Source organism: Pristiophorus japonicus, unplaced genomic scaffold (genome assembly GCF_044704955.1).
Source record: "Pristiophorus japonicus isolate sPriJap1 unplaced genomic scaffold, sPriJap1.hap1 HAP1_SCAFFOLD_62, whole genome shotgun sequence".
Lineage (NCBI taxonomy): Eukaryota > Metazoa > Chordata > Chondrichthyes > Pristiophoridae > Pristiophorus > Pristiophorus japonicus.
The window spans coordinates 1,301,241-1,320,680 of record NW_027254531.1 but is presented as its reverse complement, the minus strand read 5'-3'; the positions used below and the strand labels follow the sequence as shown (position 1 = coordinate 1,320,680).

The 19,440-nt window shown below is 43.2% G+C and overlaps 12 non-coding genes across 12 annotated transcripts; all 12 read right to left on the bottom strand.

Annotated features, from left to right (window-relative positions):
- Positions 1-1,261: 1,261 nt before the first annotated feature.
- On the bottom strand, positions 1,262-1,343 carry trnas-gcu (transfer RNA serine (anticodon GCU)). Its single transcript has one exon. It is a non-coding gene; the product is annotated as a tRNA-Ser (tRNA).
- Positions 1,344-1,588: 245 nt separating this feature from the next.
- On the bottom strand, positions 1,589-1,677 carry trnar-ucg (transfer RNA arginine (anticodon UCG)). Its single transcript is given in 2 exon segments — positions 1,589-1,624; positions 1,641-1,677. It is a non-coding gene; the product is annotated as a tRNA-Arg (tRNA).
- A 2,662-nt stretch (positions 1,678-4,339) lies between these two features.
- Positions 4,340-4,421, bottom strand: trnas-gcu (transfer RNA serine (anticodon GCU)). The gene has a single exon. It is a non-coding gene; the product is annotated as a tRNA-Ser (tRNA).
- A 245-nt stretch (positions 4,422-4,666) lies between these two features.
- Positions 4,667-4,755, bottom strand: trnar-ucg (transfer RNA arginine (anticodon UCG)). Its single transcript is given in 2 exon segments — positions 4,667-4,702; positions 4,719-4,755. It is a non-coding gene; the product is annotated as a tRNA-Arg (tRNA).
- Positions 4,756-7,417: 2,662 nt separating this feature from the next.
- trnas-gcu (transfer RNA serine (anticodon GCU)) lies at positions 7,418-7,499 on the bottom strand. The gene has a single exon. It is a non-coding gene; the product is annotated as a tRNA-Ser (tRNA).
- Positions 7,500-7,744: 245 nt separating this feature from the next.
- On the bottom strand, positions 7,745-7,833 carry trnar-ucg (transfer RNA arginine (anticodon UCG)). The gene is given in 2 exon segments: positions 7,745-7,780; positions 7,797-7,833. It is a non-coding gene; the product is annotated as a tRNA-Arg (tRNA).
- Positions 7,834-10,495: 2,662 nt separating this feature from the next.
- Positions 10,496-10,577, bottom strand: trnas-gcu (transfer RNA serine (anticodon GCU)). The gene has a single exon. It is a non-coding gene; the product is annotated as a tRNA-Ser (tRNA).
- Positions 10,578-10,822: 245 nt separating this feature from the next.
- Positions 10,823-10,911, bottom strand: trnar-ucg (transfer RNA arginine (anticodon UCG)). The gene is given in 2 exon segments: positions 10,823-10,858; positions 10,875-10,911. It is a non-coding gene; the product is annotated as a tRNA-Arg (tRNA).
- A 2,662-nt stretch (positions 10,912-13,573) lies between these two features.
- On the bottom strand, positions 13,574-13,655 carry trnas-gcu (transfer RNA serine (anticodon GCU)). Its single transcript has one exon. It is a non-coding gene; the product is annotated as a tRNA-Ser (tRNA).
- Positions 13,656-13,900: 245 nt separating this feature from the next.
- Positions 13,901-13,989, bottom strand: trnar-ucg (transfer RNA arginine (anticodon UCG)). The gene is given in 2 exon segments: positions 13,901-13,936; positions 13,953-13,989. It is a non-coding gene; the product is annotated as a tRNA-Arg (tRNA).
- Positions 13,990-16,654: 2,665 nt separating this feature from the next.
- Positions 16,655-16,736, bottom strand: trnas-gcu (transfer RNA serine (anticodon GCU)). Its single transcript has one exon. It is a non-coding gene; the product is annotated as a tRNA-Ser (tRNA).
- A 245-nt stretch (positions 16,737-16,981) lies between these two features.
- On the bottom strand, positions 16,982-17,070 carry trnar-ucg (transfer RNA arginine (anticodon UCG)). The gene is given in 2 exon segments: positions 16,982-17,017; positions 17,034-17,070. It is a non-coding gene; the product is annotated as a tRNA-Arg (tRNA).
- Between the last annotated feature and the right edge of the window lie 2,370 nt (positions 17,071-19,440).

The window sequence follows — 19,440 nt, the reverse complement described above, 5'->3', positions numbered from 1 at the left end:
GAGAATGATCTCGGACTGACAGCAAATCCCCTTAAAAGGGACACTGAAATAGAATGAATAAAAACAGATAAATATGTAAAACTCGGCACGTCGTGCAGATGTTGTGGAGGAAGAATCCGGTTTCACGTTCTGTCGGATAATCATTCCGATATTTCAGGAAAAAGTTAAAGATTACAGATGTTTTCAACAAAAATAGCGCCTGGAAAAAATACGCAGCGAGAAAGGTCAAATGCGAACGTCTGTGATACAGCGGAACGCACGAGTGATTAAATAATACATGGCATAATGGAGAAAGGCAAAGTGGGTGGTAATCGGGCAATAACGTAACAAAGGATGGTCCAGAGGAGGTGTTAGTGGGAATAGCAGAACCATTACCAGACAATGGGAGCGGTGCTTATCATCCGATACGTTGAACCTAATGTTGAGGCCAGAAGACGAGAACATGCCTACAATATAGGGTATCACCGCCTTTTAATCAGACCAGGCAGCTTTGCCAACCCGGATTGATTTCCTGTCCGCTTTGAATTCGGCAGCCAAGGCACGAATTCAAAAGGCAGCTTCTCTCAGCTTTTCAGCTCTAGAGAAACAGGACGCACTCATATTCAGGGCAGAGGTGGAGATTGACGCTGAATGTATGCTTATCCCAATTGAGGTGAACTTATGCGCACAGACAGGAAGATATACTGATCAAGTATCGGCCGGAACCAAACAAGGCTTTAGGTTATCCAACGAGTCACAGAGCCGAGTACCTCTGAGATATTTTAACTTTACTCAGTTTGGCGGGTTTCACTTTGCTCTGGGATTTGGATGCTAAGGGAACATCGGCGTAAAATCACACGTTTTAACGTGAAATACGTCTGTTTTCTCACATGTCGAGCGGCTGTCAGAAGCGGAACTTTGAGTAAAACATGGCGGGGCTCGTCCGGGATTTGGCCCGTGATCTCTCGCATTTCAAATGTGATCATTCCGAAGGGAGAAACATAACCGTGGACCAACGAGCCGCCGACAGTGAAAAGTGCAGCTCTCAGATTCTGACGGTGGTGAGAAATGATATTATGGCCCATCGTGCATGTGCTGTCTCTCAGATACCTATCTAATTAGTGCCCCTCGCCATTGTACTGCAACTGTTCTCCTTTTGACGAATATATTATTAATTTGAGACATGACATGAGGAAAGAACAGCATCCCTGTAAGTAAAAGGGGAATTTGGCGATGAGGTGAAATGTGAATGTCAAAAAATGGTTAAGCTGCAAGCCAACGACGACGAGAATGGGATTCGATCCCATGCGTGCAGAGCACAATGGATTAGCAGTCCATCGCCTTAACCTCTCGGCCACCTCGTCTCTGTTATAGGACACCGTCAGCCATTCAATCTCCTGCTTTAGGTATCCACACAGAAATAATGTGCAAGAAAGTCCACTTCACAGCTTGCTCTGCCCGTGCATGCAGATCAACAATGATGAAAACTTGCCATGAGATTCTTTGAGCAAACAGCCTTCTTTCACTTCAGCTGAGTGACTGGAAGAGATGGTTGGTTTCTCCGCAGAATCACAGCAAAGAATATAAAATTTCACGTAGCGAGCTAAGTTGACCGCGGCAGGACTCGAACCTGCAATCTTCTGATAACTTTGCGGTTGCAATCGAAGTCAGACGCCTTATCCATTAGGCCACGCGGCCGCTCCCAGCACTAATCATTGTGTTGTTGTGTATATTGCGAGCAAATTCGGGGCAACTGCAATATCAAGGAGTGGATTTAGGAAAAGATGAGCATATTTCGAGTGAATGAACAGATGCACTGCGATCTGTGTGCGCACCGGCGCAGCCAACCCCAATGTAAATTGGAACACTATAGTATAACAATTCGGTCATTGCAGCTGAAATCATACTCCTTCTCAAACAATACAGGATGACGCGGGTTTATGAGAAAATCCGTTTTAAAGGGAAAGATTATGAACCGGACCTGACAAACAGCCCATTTAAATAGACACAGAATGATCCGGGATTGCAAGGACATCCCTTTTACCCAGATGCAGAATGACCCTTGACTGACAGCAGTTCCCTTTTAAAAGAATAAAGTGAGATTTCGCTCATCCCTGAAGGCAATTGTGCAATGGGGCTCAGGACCACGCGGCGCAGAGACTGTTCTTGAAGCCACAGGTGATAGACAGGCAGGAAGGAGGGAGGGAGGGACGTAAAACCAGCCCAGTCTGAAATATATAAATATTTAACATTTTAAGAAAATAAATGCATTTAAATTGTATTTAAAAAAAAATTAATTTGAGTTGTTTTAATGAAATAAATAATTGATTCATAATCTATGTATTTTTTTATTGAACGAAGGCTGTGTAACTATAAGAATTCCATTGGGAAATCAGAGGTGCAGTCAATAACTACCCAAACACAGTAAGCCCATGGTGGAAGACAAGCCATGAGGGAAGAGGTGGGCTACAAGGGCGATCTTTTAAAGTCGAGTGTGTCTTTCCGCTGGATCTGACAGCAGCTGCTTGTGCTGTGAAAGAGGTCAAATGTAAGAGAGCGCAGCGCAGGCAGAACAGAAAAAGCATATTTATTTTGGAAGTTAAAAATTTGGGATTATATATAAATATACACATATATATATACATGTATAAACAAAGTCAGTCAGTCAGTCATGTCTTGTATTGGTTTGATTTGATTTGAATTTGCAAAAAAGGATGGAGGATGTCGTCATGTCACACAGCCCACACGCAAGCCCTGCCCAAAATCGCTATATTTCTAACTTGTGTCATTTCCCTTCTTTCAGATGTGGAATAGCAAAATCCCACAGCAGATTCTTCTACCGTCAGAGAATCCACGAAGGAGTGTTCAATCAAATCAGTACGGTTTCAAGTTGCATGTAATGCATTTTTCTCACATGACAGTAAGATCGCACAGCACGTTTGCACACTCTCTAGCTTACACAAAAACACAAACAAACTAAAATTCGTTAACCTCCAAAGGCAGGAAAATTGGAAATTGGAAATCTGGGAGAGACAGCACATCCCTTTTAAACAGACACAGAATGATGAGGGTCTGATAGCACACCATTTTAAAGAGACAGAGAATGATCTCGGACAGACAGCAAATCCCCTTAAAAGGGACACTGAAATAGAATGAATAAAAACAGATAAATATGTAAAACTCGGCACGTCGTGCAGATTTTGTGGAGGAAGAATCCGGTTTCACGTTCTGTCGGATAATCATTCCGATATTTCAGGAAAAAGTTAAAGATTACAGATGTTTTCAACAAAAATAGCGCCTGGAAAAAATACGCAGCGAGAAAGGTCAAATGGGAACGTCTGTGATACAGCGGAACGCAGGAGTGATTAAATAATACATGGCATAATGGAGAAAGGCAAAGTGGGTGGTAATCGGGCAATAACGTAACAAAGGATGGTCCAGTGGAGGTGTTAGTGGGAATAGCAGAACCATTACCAGACAATGGGAGCGGTGCTTATCATCCGATACGTTGAACCTAATGTTGAGGCCAGAAGACGAGAACATGCCTACAATATAGGGTATCACCGCCTTTTAATCAGACCAGGCAGCTTTGCCAACCCGGATTGATTTCCTGTCCGCTTTGAATTCGGCAGCCAAGGCACGAATTCAAAAGGCAGCTTCTCTCAGCTTTTCAGCTCTAGAGAAACAGGACGCACTCATATTCAGGGCAGAGGTGGAGATTGACGCTGAATGTATGCTTATCCCAATTGAGGTGAACTTATGCGCACAGACAGGAAGATATACTGATCAAGTATCGGCCGGAACCAAACAAGGCTTTAGGTTATCCAACGAGTCACAGAGCCGAGTACCTCTGAGATATTTTAACTTTACTCAGTTTGGCGGGTTTCACTTTGCTCTGGGATTTGGATGCTAAGGGAACATCGGCGTAAAATCACACGTTTTAACGTGAAATACGTCTGTTTTCTCACATGTCGAGCGGCTGTCAGAAGCGGAACTTTGAGTAAAACATGGCGGGGCTCGTCCGGGATTTGGCCCGTGATCTCTCGCATTTCAAATGTGATCATTCCGAAGGGAGAAACATAACCGTGGACCAACGAGCCGCCGACAGTGAAAAGTGCAGCTCTCAGATTCTGACGGTGGTGAGAAATGATATTATGGCCCATCGTGCATGTGCTGTCTCTCAGATACCTATCTAATTAGTGCCCCTCGCCATTGTACTGCAACTGTTCTCCTTTTGACGAATATATTATTAATTTGAGACATGACATGAGGAAAGAACAGCATCCCTGTAAGTAAAAGGGGAATTTGGCGATGAGGTGAAATGTGAATGTCAAAAAATGGTTAAGCTGCAAGCCAACGACGACGAGAATGGGATTCGATCCCATGCGTGCAGAGCACAATGGATTAGCAGTCCATCGCCTTAACCTCTCGGCCACCTCGTCTCTGTTATAGGACACCGTCAGCCATTCAATCTCCTGCTTTAGGTATCCACACAGAAATAATGTGCAAGAAAGTCCACTTCACAGCTTGCTCTGCCCGTGCATGCAGATCAACAATGATGAAAACTTGCCATGAGATTCTTTGAGCAAACAGCCTTCTTTCACTTCAGCTGAGTGACTGGAAGAGATGGTTGGTTTCTCCGCAGAATCACAGCAAAGAATATAAAATTTCACGTAGCGAGCTAAGTTGACCGCGGCAGGACTCGAACCTGCAATCTTCTGATAACTTTGCGGTTGCAATCGAAGTCAGACGCCTTATCCATTAGGCCACGCGGCCGCTCCCAGCACTAATCATTGTGTTGTTGTGTATATTGCGAGCAAATTCGGGGCAACTGCAATATCAAGGAGTGGATTTAGGAAAAGATGAGCATATTTCGAGTGAATGAACAGATGCACTGCGATCTGTGTGCGCACCGGCGCAGCCAACCCCAATGTAAATTGGAACACTATAGTATAACAATTCGGTCATTGCAGCTGAAATCATACTCCTTCTCAAACAATACAGGATGACGCGGGTTTATGAGAAAATCCGTTTTAAAGGGAAAGATTATGAACCGGACCTGACAAACAGCCCATTTAAATAGACACAGAATGATCCGGGATTGCAAGGACATCCCTTTTACCCAGATGCAGAATGACCCTTGACTGACAGCAGTTCCCTTTTAAAAGAATAAAGTGAGATTTCGCTCATCCCTGAAGGCAATTGTGCAATGGGGCTCAGGACCACGCGGCGCAGAGACTGTTCTTGAAGCCACAGGTGATAGACAGGCAGGAAGGAGGGAGGGAGGGACGTAAAACCAGCCCAGTCTGAAATATATAAATATTTAACATTTTAAGAAAATAAATGCATTTAAATTGTATTTAAAAAAAAATTAATTTGAGTTGTTTTAATGAAATAAATAATTGATTCATAATCTATGTATTTTTTTATTGAACGAAGGCTGTGTAACTATAAGAATTCCATTGGGAAATCAGAGGTGCAGTCAATAACTACCCAAACACAGTAAGCCCATGGTGGAAGACAAGCCATGAGGGAAGAGGTGGGCTACAAGGGCGATCTTTTAAAGTCGAGTGTGTCTTTCCGCTGGATCTGACAGCAGCTGCTTGTGCTGTGAAAGAGGTCAAATGTAAGAGAGCGCAGCGCAGGCAGAACAGAAAAAGCATATTTATTTTGGAAGTTAAAAATTTGGGATTATATATAAATATACACATATATATATACATGTATAAACAAAGTCAGTCAGTCAGTCATGTCTTGTATTGGTTTGATTTGATTTGAATTTGCAAAAAAGGATGGAGGATGTCGTCATGTCACACAGCCCACACGCAAGCCCTGCCCAAAATCGCTATATTTCTAACTTGTGTCATTTCCCTTCTTTCAGATGTGGAATAGCAAAATCCCACAGCAGATTCTTCTACCGTCAGAGAATCCACGAAGGAGTGTTCAATCAAATCAGTACGGTTTCAAGTTGCATGTAATGCATTTTTCTCACATGACAGTAAGATCGCACAGCACGTTTGCACACTCTCTAGCTTACACAAAAACACAAACAAACTAAAATTCGTTAACCTCCAAAGGCAGGAAAATTGGAAATTGGAAATCTGGGAGAGACAGCACATCCCTTTTAAACAGACACAGAATGATGAGGGTCTGATAGCACACCATTTTAAAGAGACAGAGAATGATCTCGGACAGACAGCAAATCCCCTTAAAAGGGACACTGAAATAGAATGAATAAAAACAGATAAATATGTAAAACTCGGCACGTCGTGCAGATTTTGTGGAGGAAGAATCCGGTTTCACGTTCTGTCGGATAATCATTCCGATATTTCAGGAAAAAGTTAAAGATTACAGATGTTTTCAACAAAAATAGCGCCTGGAAAAAATACGCAGCGAGAAAGGTCAAATGGGAACGTCTGTGATACAGCGGAACGCAGGAGTGATTAAATAATACATGGCATAATGGAGAAAGGCAAAGTGGGTGGTAATCGGGCAATAACGTAACAAAGGATGGTCCAGTGGAGGTGTTAGTGGGAATAGCAGAACCATTACCAGACAATGGGAGCGGTGCTTATCATCCGATACGTTGAACCTAATGTTGAGGCCAGAAGACGAGAACATGCCTACAATATAGGGTATCACCGCCTTTTAATCAGACCAGGCAGCTTTGCCAACCCGGATTGATTTCCTGTCCGCTTTGAATTCGGCAGCCAAGGCACGAATTCAAAAGGCAGCTTCTCTCAGCTTTTCAGCTCTAGAGAAACAGGACGCACTCATATTCAGGGCAGAGGTGGAGATTGACGCTGAATGTATGCTTATCCCAATTGAGGTGAACTTATGCGCACAGACAGGAAGATATACTGATCAAGTATCGGCCGGAACCAAACAAGGCTTTAGGTTATCCAACGAGTCACAGAGCCGAGTACCTCTGAGATATTTTAACTTTACTCAGTTTGGCGGGTTTCACTTTGCTCTGGGATTTGGATGCTAAGGGAACATCGGCGTAAAATCACACGTTTTAACGTGAAATACGTCTGTTTTCTCACATGTCGAGCGGCTGTCAGAAGCGGAACTTTGAGTAAAACATGGCGGGGCTCGTCCGGGATTTGGCCGGTGATCTCTCGCATTTCAAATGTGATCATTCCGAAGGGAGAAACATAACCGTGGACCAACGAGCCGCCGACAGTGAAAAGCGCAGCTCTCAGATTCTGACGGTGGTGAGAAATGATATTATGGCCCATCGTGCATGTGCTGTCTCTCAGATACCTATCTAATTAGTGCCCCTCGCCATTGTACTGCAACTGTTCTCCTTTTGACGAATATATTATTAATTTGAGACATGACATGAGGAAAGAACAGCATCCCTGTAAGTAAAAGGGGAATTTGGCGATGAGGTGAAATGTGAATGTCAAAAAATGGTTAAGCTGCAAGCCAACGACGACGAGAATGGGATTCGATCCCATGCGTGCAGAGCACAATGGATTAGCAGTCCATCGCCTTAACCTCTCGGCCACCTCGTCTCTGTTATAAGACACCGTCAGCCATTCAATCTCCTGCTTTAGGTATCCACACAGAAATAATGTGCAAGAAAGTCCACTTCACAGCTTGCTCTGCCCGTGCATGCAGATCAACAATGATGAAAACTTGCCATGAGATTCTTTGAGCAAACAGCCTTCTTTCACTTCAGCTGAGTGACTGGAAGAGATGGTTGGTTTCTCCGCAGAATCACAGCAAAGAATATAAAATTTCACGTAGCGAGCTAAGTTGACCGCGGCAGGACTCGAACCTGCAATCTTCTGATAACTTTGCGGTTGCAATCGAAGTCAGACGCCTTATCCATTAGGCCACGCGGCCGCTCCCAGCACTAATCACTGTGTTGTTGTGTATATTGCGAGCAAATTCGGGGCAACTGCAATATCAAGGAGTGGATTTAGGAAAAGATGAGCATATTTCGAGTGAATGAACAGATGCACTGCGATCTGTGTGCGCACCGGCGCAGCCAACCCCAATGTAAAGTGGAACACTATAGTATAACAATTCGGTCATTGCAGCTGAAATCATACTCCTTCTCAAACAATACAGGATGACGCGGGTTTATGAGAAAATCCGTTTTAAAGGGAAAGATTATGAACCGGACCTGACAAACAGCCCATTTAAATAGACACAGAATGATCCGGGATTGCAAGGACATCCCTTTTACCCAGATGCAGAATGACCCTTGACTGACAGCAGTTCCCTTTTAAAAGAATAAAGTGAGATTTCGCTCATCCCTGAAGGCAATTGTGCAATGGGGCTCAGGACCACGCGGCGCAGAGACTGTTCTTGAAGCCACAGGTGATAGACAGGCAGGAAGGAGGGAGGGAGGGACGTAAAACCAGCCCAGTCTGAAATATATAAATATTTAACATTTTAAGAAAATAAATGCATTTAAATTGTATTTAAAAAAAAATTAATTTGAGTTGTTTTAATGAAATAAATAGTTGATTCATAATCTATGTATTTTTTTATTGAACGAAGGCTGTGTAACTATAAGAATTCCATTGGGAAATCAGAGGTGCAGTCAATAACTACCCAAACACAGTAAGCCCATGGTGGAAGACAAGCCATGAGGGAAGACGTGGGCTACAAGGGCGATCTTTTAAAGTCGAGTGTGTCTTTCCGCTGGATCTGACAGCAGCTGCTTGTGCTGTGAAAGAGGTCAAATGTAAGAGAGCGCAGCGCAGGCAGAACAGAAAAAGCATATTTATTTTGGAAGTTAAAAATTTGGGATTATATATAAATATACACATATATATATACATGTATAAACAAAGTCAGTCAGTCAGTCATGTCTTGTATTGGTTTGATTTGATTTGAATTTGCAAAAAAGAATGGAGGATGTCGTCATGTCACACAGCCCACACGCAAGCCCTGCCTAAAATCGCTATATTTCTAACTTGTGTCATTTCCCTTCTTTCAGATGTGGAATAGCAAAATCCCACAGCAGATTCTTCTACCGTCAGAGAATCCACGAAGGAGTGTTCAATCAAATCAGTACGGTTTCAAGTTGCATGTAATGCATTTTTCTCACATGACAGTAAGATCGCACAGCACGTTTGCACACTCTCTAGCTTACACAAAAACACAAACAAACTAAATTTCGTTAACCTCCAAAGGCAGGAAAATTGGAAATTGGAAATCTGGGAGAGACAGCACATCCCTTTTAAACAGACACAGAATGATGAGGGTCTGATAGCACACCATTTTAAAGAGACAGAGAATGATCTCGGACAGACAGCAAATCCCCTTAAAAGGGACACTGAAATAGAATGAATAAAAACAGATAAATATGTAAAACTCGGCACGTCGTGCAGATTTTGTGGAGGAAGAATCCGGTTTCACGTTCTGTCGGATAATCATTCCGATATTTCAGGAAAAAGTTAAAGATTACAGATGTTTTCAACAAAAATAGCGCCTGGAAAAAATACGCAGCGAGAAAGGTCAAATGGGAACGTCTGTGATACAGCGGAACGCAGGAGTGATTAAATAATACATGGCATAATGGAGAAAGGCAAAGTGGGTGGTAATCGGGCAATAACGTAACAAAGGATGGTCCAGTGGAGGTGTTAGTGGGAATAGCAGAACCATTACCAGACAATGGGAGCGGTGCTTATCATCCGATACGTTGAACCTAATGTTGAGGCCAGAAGACGAGAACATGCCTACAATATAGGGTATCACCGCCTTTTAATCAGACCAGGCAGCTTTGCCAACCCGGATTGATTTCCTGTCCGCTTTGAATTCGGCAGCCAAGGCACGAATTCAAAAGGCAGCTTCTCTCAGCTTTTCAGCTCTAGAGAAACAGGACGCACTCATATTCAGGGCAGAGGTGGAGATTGACGCTGAATGTATGCTTATCCCAATTGAGGTGAACTTATGCGCACAGACAGGAAGATATACTGATCAAGTATCGGCCGGAACCAAACAAGGCTTTAGGTTATCCAACGAGTCACAGAGCCGAGTACCTCTGAGATATTTTAACTTTACTCAGTTTGGCGGGTTTCACTTTGCTCTGGGATTTGGATGCTAAGGGAACATCGGCGTAAAATCACACGTTTTAACGTGAAATACGTCTGTTTTCTCACATGTCGAGCGGCTGTCAGAAGCGGAACTTTGAGTAAAACATGGCGGGGCTCGTCCGGGATTTGGCCGGTGATCTCTCGCATTTCAAATGTGATCATTCCGAAGGGAGAAACATAACCGTGGACCAACGAGCCGCCGACAGTGAAAAGCGCAGCTCTCAGATTCTGACGGTGGTGAGAAATGATATTATGGCCCATCGTGCATGTGCTGTCTCTCAGATACCTATCTAATTAGTGCCCCTCGCCATTGTACTGCAACTGTTCTCCTTTTGACGAATATATTATTAATTTGAGACATGACATGAGGAAAGAACAGCATCCCTGTAAGTAAAAGGGGAATTTGGCGATGAGGTGAAATGTGAATGTCAAAAAATGGTTAAGCTGCAAGCCAACGACGACGAGAATGGGATTCGATCCCATGCGTGCAGAGCACAATGGATTAGCAGTCCATCGCCTTAACCTCTCGGCCACCTCGTCTCTGTTATAAGACACCGTCAGCCATTCAATCTCCTGCTTTAGGTATCCACACAGAAATAATGTGCAAGAAAGTCCACTTCACAGCTTGCTCTGCCCGTGCATGCAGATCAACAATGATGAAAACTTGCCATGAGATTCTTTGAGCAAACAGCCTTCTTTCACTTCAGCTGAGTGACTGGAAGAGATGGTTGGTTTCTCCGCAGAATCACAGCAAAGAATATAAAATTTCACGTAGCGAGCTAAGTTGACCGCGGCAGGACTCGAACCTGCAATCTTCTGATAACTTTGCGGTTGCAATCGAAGTCAGACGCCTTATCCATTAGGCCACGCGGCCGCTCCCAGCACTAATCACTGTGTTGTTGTGTATATTGCGAGCAAATTCGGGGCAACTGCAATATCAAGGAGTGGATTTAGGAAAAGATGAGCATATTTCGAGTGAATGAACAGATGCACTGCGATCTGTGTGCGCACCGGCGCAGCCAACCCCAATGTAAATTGGAACACTATAGTATAACAATTCGGTCATTGCAGCTGAAATCATACTCCTTCTCAAACAATACAGGATGACGCGGGTTTATGAGAAAATCCGTTTTAAAGGGAAAGATTATGAACCGGACCTGACAAACAGCCCATTTAAATAGACACAGAATGATCCGGGATTGCAAGGACATCCCTTTTACCCAGATGCAGAATGACCCTTGACTGACAGCAGTTCCCTTTTAAAAGAATAAAGTGAGATTTCGCTCATCCCTGAAGGCAATTGTGCAATGGGGCTCAGGACCACGCGGCGCAGAGACTGTTCTTGAAGCCACAGGTGATAGACAGGCAGGAAGGAGGGAGGGAGGGACGTAAAACCAGCCCAGTCTGAAATATATAAATATTTAACATTTTAAGAAAATAAATGCATTTAAATTGTATTTAAAAAAAAATTAATTTGAGTTGTTTTAATGAAATAAATAATTGATTCATAATCTATGTATTTTTTTATTGAACGAAGGCTGTGTAACTATAAGAATTCCATTGGGAAATCAGAGGTGCAGTCAATAACTACCCAAACACAGTAAGCCCATGGTGGAAGACAAGCCATGAGGGAAGACGTGGGCTACAAGGGCGATCTTTTAAAGTCGAGTGTGTCTTTCCGCTGGATCTGACAGCAGCTGCTTGTGCTGTGAAAGAGGTCAAATGTAAGAGAGCGCAGCGCAGGCAGAACAGAAAAAGCATATTTATTTTGGAAGTTAAAAATTTGGGATTATATATAAATATACACATATATATATACATGTATAAACAAAGTCAGTCAGTCAGTCATGTCTTGTATTGGTTTGATTTGATTTGAATTTGCAAAAAAGAATGGAGGATGTCGTCATGTCACACAGCCCACACGCAAGCCCTGCCTAAAATCGCTATATTTCTAACTTGTGTCATTTCCCTTCTTTCAGATGTGGAATAGCAAAATCCCACAGCAGATTCTTCTACCGTCAGAGAATCCACGAAGGAGTGTTCAATCAAATCAGTACGGTTTCAAGTTGCATGTAATGCATTTTTCTCACATGACAGTAAGATCGCACAGCACGTTTGCACACTCTCTAGCTTACACAAAAACACAAACAAACTAAATTTCGTTAACCTCCAAAGGCAGGAAAATTGGAAATTGGAAATCTGGGAGAGACAGCACATCCCTTTTAAACAGACACAGAATGATGAGGGTCTGATAGCACACCATTTTAAAGAGACAGAGAATGATCTCGGACAGACAGCAAATCCCCTTAAAAGGGACACTGAAATAGAATGAATAAAAACAGATAAATATGTAAAACTCGGCACGTCGTGCAGATTTTGTGGAGGAAGAATCCGGTTTCACGTTCTGTCGGATAATCATTCCGATATTTCAGGAAAAAGTTAAAGATTACAGATGTTTTCAACAAAAATAGCGCCTGGAAAAAATACGCAGCGAGAAAGGTCAAATGGGAACGTCTGTGATACAGCGGAACGCAGGAGTGATTAAATAATACATGGCATAATGGAGAAAGGCAAAGTGGGTGGTAATCGGGCAATAACGTAACAAAGGATGGTCCAGTGGAGGTGTTAGTGGGAATAGCAGAACCATTACCAGACAATGGGAGCGGTGCTTATCATCCGATACGTTGAACCTAATGTTGAGGCCAGAAGACGAGAACATGCCTACAATATAGGGTATCACCGCCTTTTAATCAGACCAGGCAGCTTTGCCAACCCGGATTGATTTCCTGTCCGCTTTGAATTCGGCAGCCAAGGCACGAATTCAAAAGGCAGCTTCTCTCAGCTTTTCAGCTCTAGAGAAACAGGACGCACTCATATTCAGGGCAGAGGTGGAGATTGACGCTGAATGTATGCTTATCCCAATTGAGGTGAACTTATGCGCACAGACAGGAAGATATACTGATCAAGTATCGGCCGGAACCAAACAAGGCTTTAGGTTATCCAACGAGTCACAGAGCCGAGTACCTCTGAGATATTTTAACTTTACTCAGTTTGGCGGGTTTCACTTTGCTCTGGGATTTGGATGCTAAGGGAACATCGGCGTAAAATCACACGTTTTAACGTGAAATACGTCTGTTTTCTCACATGTCGAGCGGCTGTCAGAAGCGGAACTTTGAGTAAAACATGGCGGGGCTCGTCCGGGATTTGGCCGGTGATCTCTCGCATTTCAAATGTGATCATTCCGAAGGGAGAAACATAACCGTGGACCAACAAGCCGCCGACAGTGAAAAGCGCAGCTCTCAGATTCTGACGGTGGTGAGAAATGATATTATGGCCCATCGTGCATGTGCTGTCTCTCAGATACCTATCTAATTAGTGCCCCTCGCCATTGTACTGCAACTGTTCTCCTTTTGACGAATATATTATTAATTTGAGACATGACATGAGGAAAGAACAGCATCCCTGTAAGTAAAAGGGGAATTTGGCGATGAGGTGAAATGTGAATGTCAAAAAATGGTTAAGCTGCAAGCCAACGACGACGAGAATGGGATTCGATCCCATGCGTGCAGAGCACAATAGATTAGCAGTCCATCGCCTTAACCTCTCGGCCACCTCGTCTCTGTTATAAGACACCGTCAGCCATTCAATCTCCTGCTTTAGGTATCCACACAGAAATAATGTGCAAGAAATTCCACTTCACAGCTTGCTCTGCCCGTGCATGCAGATCAACAATGATGAAAACTTGCCATGAGATTCTTTGAGCAAACAGCCTTCTTTCACTTCAGCTGAGTGACTGGAAGAGATGGTTGGTTTCTCCGCAGAATCACAGCAAAGAATATAAAATTTCACGTAGCGAGCTAAGTTGACCGCGGCAGGACTCGAACCTGCAATCTTCTGATAACTTTGCGGTTGCAATCGAAGTCAGACGCCTTATCCATTAGGCCACGCGGCCGCTCCCAGCACTAATCATTGTGTTGTTGTGTATATTGCGAGCAAATTCGGGGCAACTGCAATATCAAGGAGTGGATTTAGGAAAAGATGAGCATATTTCGAGTGAATGAACAGATGCACTGCGATCTGTGTGCGCACCGGCGCAGCCAACCCCAATGTAAATTGGAACACTATAGTATAACAATTCGGTCATTGCAGCTGAAATCATACTCCTTCTCAAACAATACAGGATGACGCGGGTTTATGAGAAAATCCGTTTTAAAGGGAAAGATTATGAACCGGACCTGACAAACAGCCCATTTAAATAGACACAGAATGATCCGGGATTGCAAGGACATCCCTTTTACCCAGATGCAGAATGACCCTTGACTGACAGCAGTTCCCTTTTAAAAGAATAAAGTGAGATTTCGCTCATCCCTGAAGGCAATTGTGCAATGGGGCTCAGGACCACGCGGCGCAGAGACTGTTCTTGAAGCCACAGGTGATAGACAGGCAGGAAGGAGGGAGGGAGGGACGTAAAACCAGCCCAGTCTGAAATATATAAATATTTAACATTTTAAGAAAATAAATGCATTTAAATTGTATTTAAAAAAAATTTAATTTGAGTTGTTTTAATGAAATAAATAATTGATTCATAATCTATGTATTTTTTTATTGAACGAAGGCTGTGTAACTGTAAGAATTCCATTGGGAAATGAGAGCTGCAGTCAATAACTACCCAAACACAGTAAGCCCATGGTGGAAGACAAGCCATGAGGGAAGACGTGGGCTACAAGGGCGATCTTTTAAAGACGAGTGTGTCTTTCCGCTGGATCTGACAGCAGCTGCTTGTGCTGTGAAAGAGGTCAAATGTAAGAGAGCGCAGCGCAGGCAGAACAGAAAAAGCATATTTATTTTGGAAGTTAAAAATTTGGGATTATATATAAATATACACATATATATATACATGTATAAACAAAGTCAGTCAGTCAGTCATGTCTTGTATTGGTTTGATTTGATTTGAATTTGCAAAAAAGGATGGAGGATGTCGTCATGTCACACAGCCCACACGCAAGCCCTGCCTAAAATCGCTATATTTCTAACTTGTGTCATTTCCCTTCTTTCAGATGTGGAATAGCAAAATCCCACAGCAGATTCGTCTACCGTCAGAGAGTCCACGAAGGAGTGTTCAATCAAATCAGTACGGTTTCAAGTTGCATGTAATGCATTTTTCTCACATGACAGTAAGATCGCACAGCACGTTTGCACACTCTCTAGCTTGCACAAAAACACAAACAAACTAAAATTCGTTAACCTCCAAAGGCAGGTTTTGAAATTGGAAATTGGAAATCTGGGAGAGACAGCACATCCCTTTTAAACAGACACAGAATGATGAGTGTCTGATAGCACACCATTTTAAAGAGACAGAGAATGATCTCGGACAGACAGCAAATCCCCTTAAAAGGGACACTGAAATAGAATGAATAAAAACAGATAAATATGTAAAACTCGGCACATCGTGCAGATTTTGTGGAGGAACAATCCGGTTTCATGTTCTGTCGGATAATCATTCCGATATTTCAGGAAAAAGTTAAAGATTACAGATGTTTTCAACAAAAATAGCGCCTGGAAAAATACGCAGCGAGAAAGGTCAAATGGGAACGTCTGTGATACAGCGGAACGCAGGAGTGATTAAATAATACATGGCATAATGGAGAAAGGCAAAGTGGGTGGTAATCGGGCAATAACGTAACAAAGGATGGTCCAGAGGAGGTGTTAGGGGGAATAGCAGAACCATTACCAGACAATGGGAGCGGTGCTTATCATCCGATACGTTGAACCTAATGTTGAGGCCAGAAGACGAGAACATGCCTACAATATAGGGTATCATCGCCTTTTAATCAGACCAGGCAGCTTTGCCAACCCGGATTGATTTCCTGTCCGCTTTGAATTCGGCAGCCAAGGCACGAATTCAAAAGGCAGCTTCTCTCAGCTTTTCAGCTCTAGAGAAACAGGACGCACTCATATTCAGGGCAGAGGTGGAGATTGACGCTGAATGTATGCTTATCCCAATTGAGGTGAACTTATGCGCACAGACAGGAAGATATACTGATCAAGTATCGGCCGGAACCAAACAAGGCTTTAGGTTATCCAACGAGTCACAGAGCCGAGTACCTCTGAGATATTTTAACTTTACTCAGTTTGGCGGGTTTCACTTTGCTCTGGGATTTGGATGCTAAGGGAACATCGGCGTAAAATCACACGTTTTAACGTGAAATACGTCTGTTTTCTCACATGTCGAGCGGCTGTCAGAAGCGGAACTTTGAGTAAAACATGGCGGGGCTCGTCCGGGATTTGGCCCGTGATCTCTCGCATTTCAAATGTGATCATTCCGAAGGGAGAAACATAACCGTGGACCAACGAGCCGCCGACAGTGAAAAGCGCAGCTCTCAGATTCTGACGGTGGTGAGAAATGATATTATGGCCCATCGTGCATGTGCTGTCTCTCAGATACCTATCTAATTAGTGCCCCTCGCCATTGTACTGCAACTGTTCTCCTTTTGACGAATATATTATTAATTTGAGACATGACATGAGGAAAGAACAGCATCCCTGTAAGTAAAAGGGGAATTTGGCGATGAGGTGAAATGTGAATGTCAAAAAAAGATTAAGCTGCAAGCCAACGACGACGAGAATGGGTTTCGAACCCATGCGTGCAGAGCACAATGGATTAGCAGTTCATCGCCTTAACCTCTCGGCCACCTCGTCTCTGCTATAAGACACCGTCAGCCATTCAATCTCCTGCTTTAGGTATCCAAACAGAAATAATGTGCAAGAAAGTCCACTTCACAGCTTGCTCTGCCCGTGCATGCAGATCAACAATGATGAAAACTTGCCATGAGATTCTTTGAGCAAACAGCCTTCTTTCACTTCAGCTGAGTGACTGGAAGAGATGGTTGGTTTCTTCGCAGAATCACAGCAAAGAAGATAAAATTTCACGTAGCGAGCTAAGTTGACCGCGGCAGGACTCGAACCTGCAATCTTCTGATAACTTTGCGGTTGTAATCGAAGTCAGACGCCTTATCCATTAGGCTACGCGGCCGCTCCCAGCACTAATCATTGTGTTGTTGTGTATATTGCGAGCAAATTCGGGGCAACTGCAATATCAAGGAGTGGATTTAGGAAAAGATGAGCATATTTCGAGTGAATGAACAGATGCACTGCGATCTGTGTGCGCACCGGCGCAGGCAACCCCAATGTAAATTGGAACACTATAGTTTAACAATTCGGTCATTGCCGCTGAAATCATACTCCTTCTCAAACAATACAGGATGACGCGGGTTTATGAGAAAATCCGTTTTAAAGGGAAAGATTATGAACCGGACCTGACAAACAGCCCATTTAAACAGACACAGAATGATCCGGGATTGCAAGGACATCCCTTTTACCCAGATGCAGAATGACCCTTGACTGACAGCAGTTCCCTTTTAAAAGAATAAAGTGAGATTTCGCTCATCCCTGAAGGCAATTGTGCAATGGGGCTCAGGACCACGCGGCGCAGAGACTGTTCTTGAAGCCACAGGTGATAGACAGGCAGGAAGGAGGGAGGGAGGGACGTAAAACCAGCCCAGTCTGAAATATATAAATATTTAACATTTTAAGAAAATAAATGCATTTAAATTGTATTTAAAAAAAAATTAATTTGAGTTGTTTTAATGAAATAAATAATTGATTCATAATCTATGTATTTTTTTATTGAACGAAGGCTGTGTAACTATAAGAATTCCATTGGGAAATGAGAGGTGCAGTCAATAACTACCCAAACACAGTAAGCCCATGGTGGAAGACAAGCCATGAGGGAAGACGTGGGCTACAAGGGCGATCTTTTAAAGTCGAGTGTGTCTTTCCGCTGGATCTGACAGCAGCTGCTTGTGCTGTGAAAGAGTTCAAATGTAAGAGAGCGCAGCGCAGGCAGAACAGAAAAAGCATATTTATTTTGGAAGTTAAAAATTTGGGATTATATATAAATATACACATATATATATACATGTATAAACAAAGTCAGTCAGTCAGTCATGTCTTGTATTGGTTTGATTTGATTTGAATTTGCAAAAAAGGATGGAGGATGTCGTCATGTCACACAGCCCACACGCAAGCCCTGCCTAAAATCGCTATATTTCTAACTTGTGTCATTTCCCTTCTTTCAGATGTGGAATAGCAAAATCCCACAGCAGATTCTTCTACCGTCAGAGAGTCCACGAAGGAGTGTTCAATCAAATCAGTACGGTTTCAAGTTGCATGTAATGCATTTTTCTCACATGACAGTAAGATCGCACAGCACGTTTGCACACTCTCTAGCTTACACAAAAACACAAACAAACTAAAATTCGTTAACCTCCAAAGGCAGGTTTTGAAATTGGAAATTGGACATCTGGGAAAGACAGCACATCCCTTTTAAACAGACACAGAATGATGAGGGTCTGATAGCACACCATTTTAAAGAGACAGAGAATGATCTCGGACAGACAGCAAATCCCCTTAAAAGGGACACTGAAATAGAATGAATAAAAACAGATAAATATGTAAAACTCGGCACGTCGTGCAGATTTTGTGGAGGAAGAATCCGGTTTCACGTTCTGTCGGATAATCATTCCGATATTTCAGGAAAAAGTTAAAGATTACAGATGTTTTCAACAAAAATAGCGCCTGGAAAAAATACGCAGCGAGAAAGGTCAAATGGGAACGTCTGTGATACAGCGGAACGCAGGAGTGATTAAATAATACATGGTATAATGGAGAAAGGCAAAGTGGGTGGTAATCGGGCAATAACGTAACAAAGGATGGTCCAGAGGAGGTGTTAGTGGGAATAGCAGAACCATTACGAGACAATGGGAGCGGTGCTTATCATCCGATACGTTGAACCTAATGTTGAGGCCAGAAGACGAGAACATGCCTACAATATAGGGTATCACCGCCTTTTAATCAGACCAGGCAGCTTTGCCAACCCGGATTGATTTCCTGTCCGCTTTGAATTCGGCAGCCAAGGCACAAATTCAAAAGGCAGCTTCTCTCAGCTTTTCAGCTCTAGAGAAACAGGACGCACTCATATTCAGGGCAGAGGTGGAGATTGACGCTGAATGTATGCTTATCCCAATTGAGGTGAACTTGTGCGCACAGACAGGAAGATATACTGATCAAGTATCGGCCGGAACCAAACAAGGCTTTAGGTTATCCAACGAGTCACAGAGCCGAGTACCTCTGAGATATTTTAACTTTACTCAGTTTGGCGGGTTTCACTTTGCTCTGGGATTTGGATGCTAAGGGAACATCGGCGTAAAATCACACGTTTTAACGTGAAATACGTCTGTTTTCTCACATGTCGAGCGGCTGTCAGAAGCGGAAATTTGAGTAAAACATGGCGGGGCTCGTCCGGGATTTGGCCCGTGATCTCTCGCATTTCAAATGTGATCAT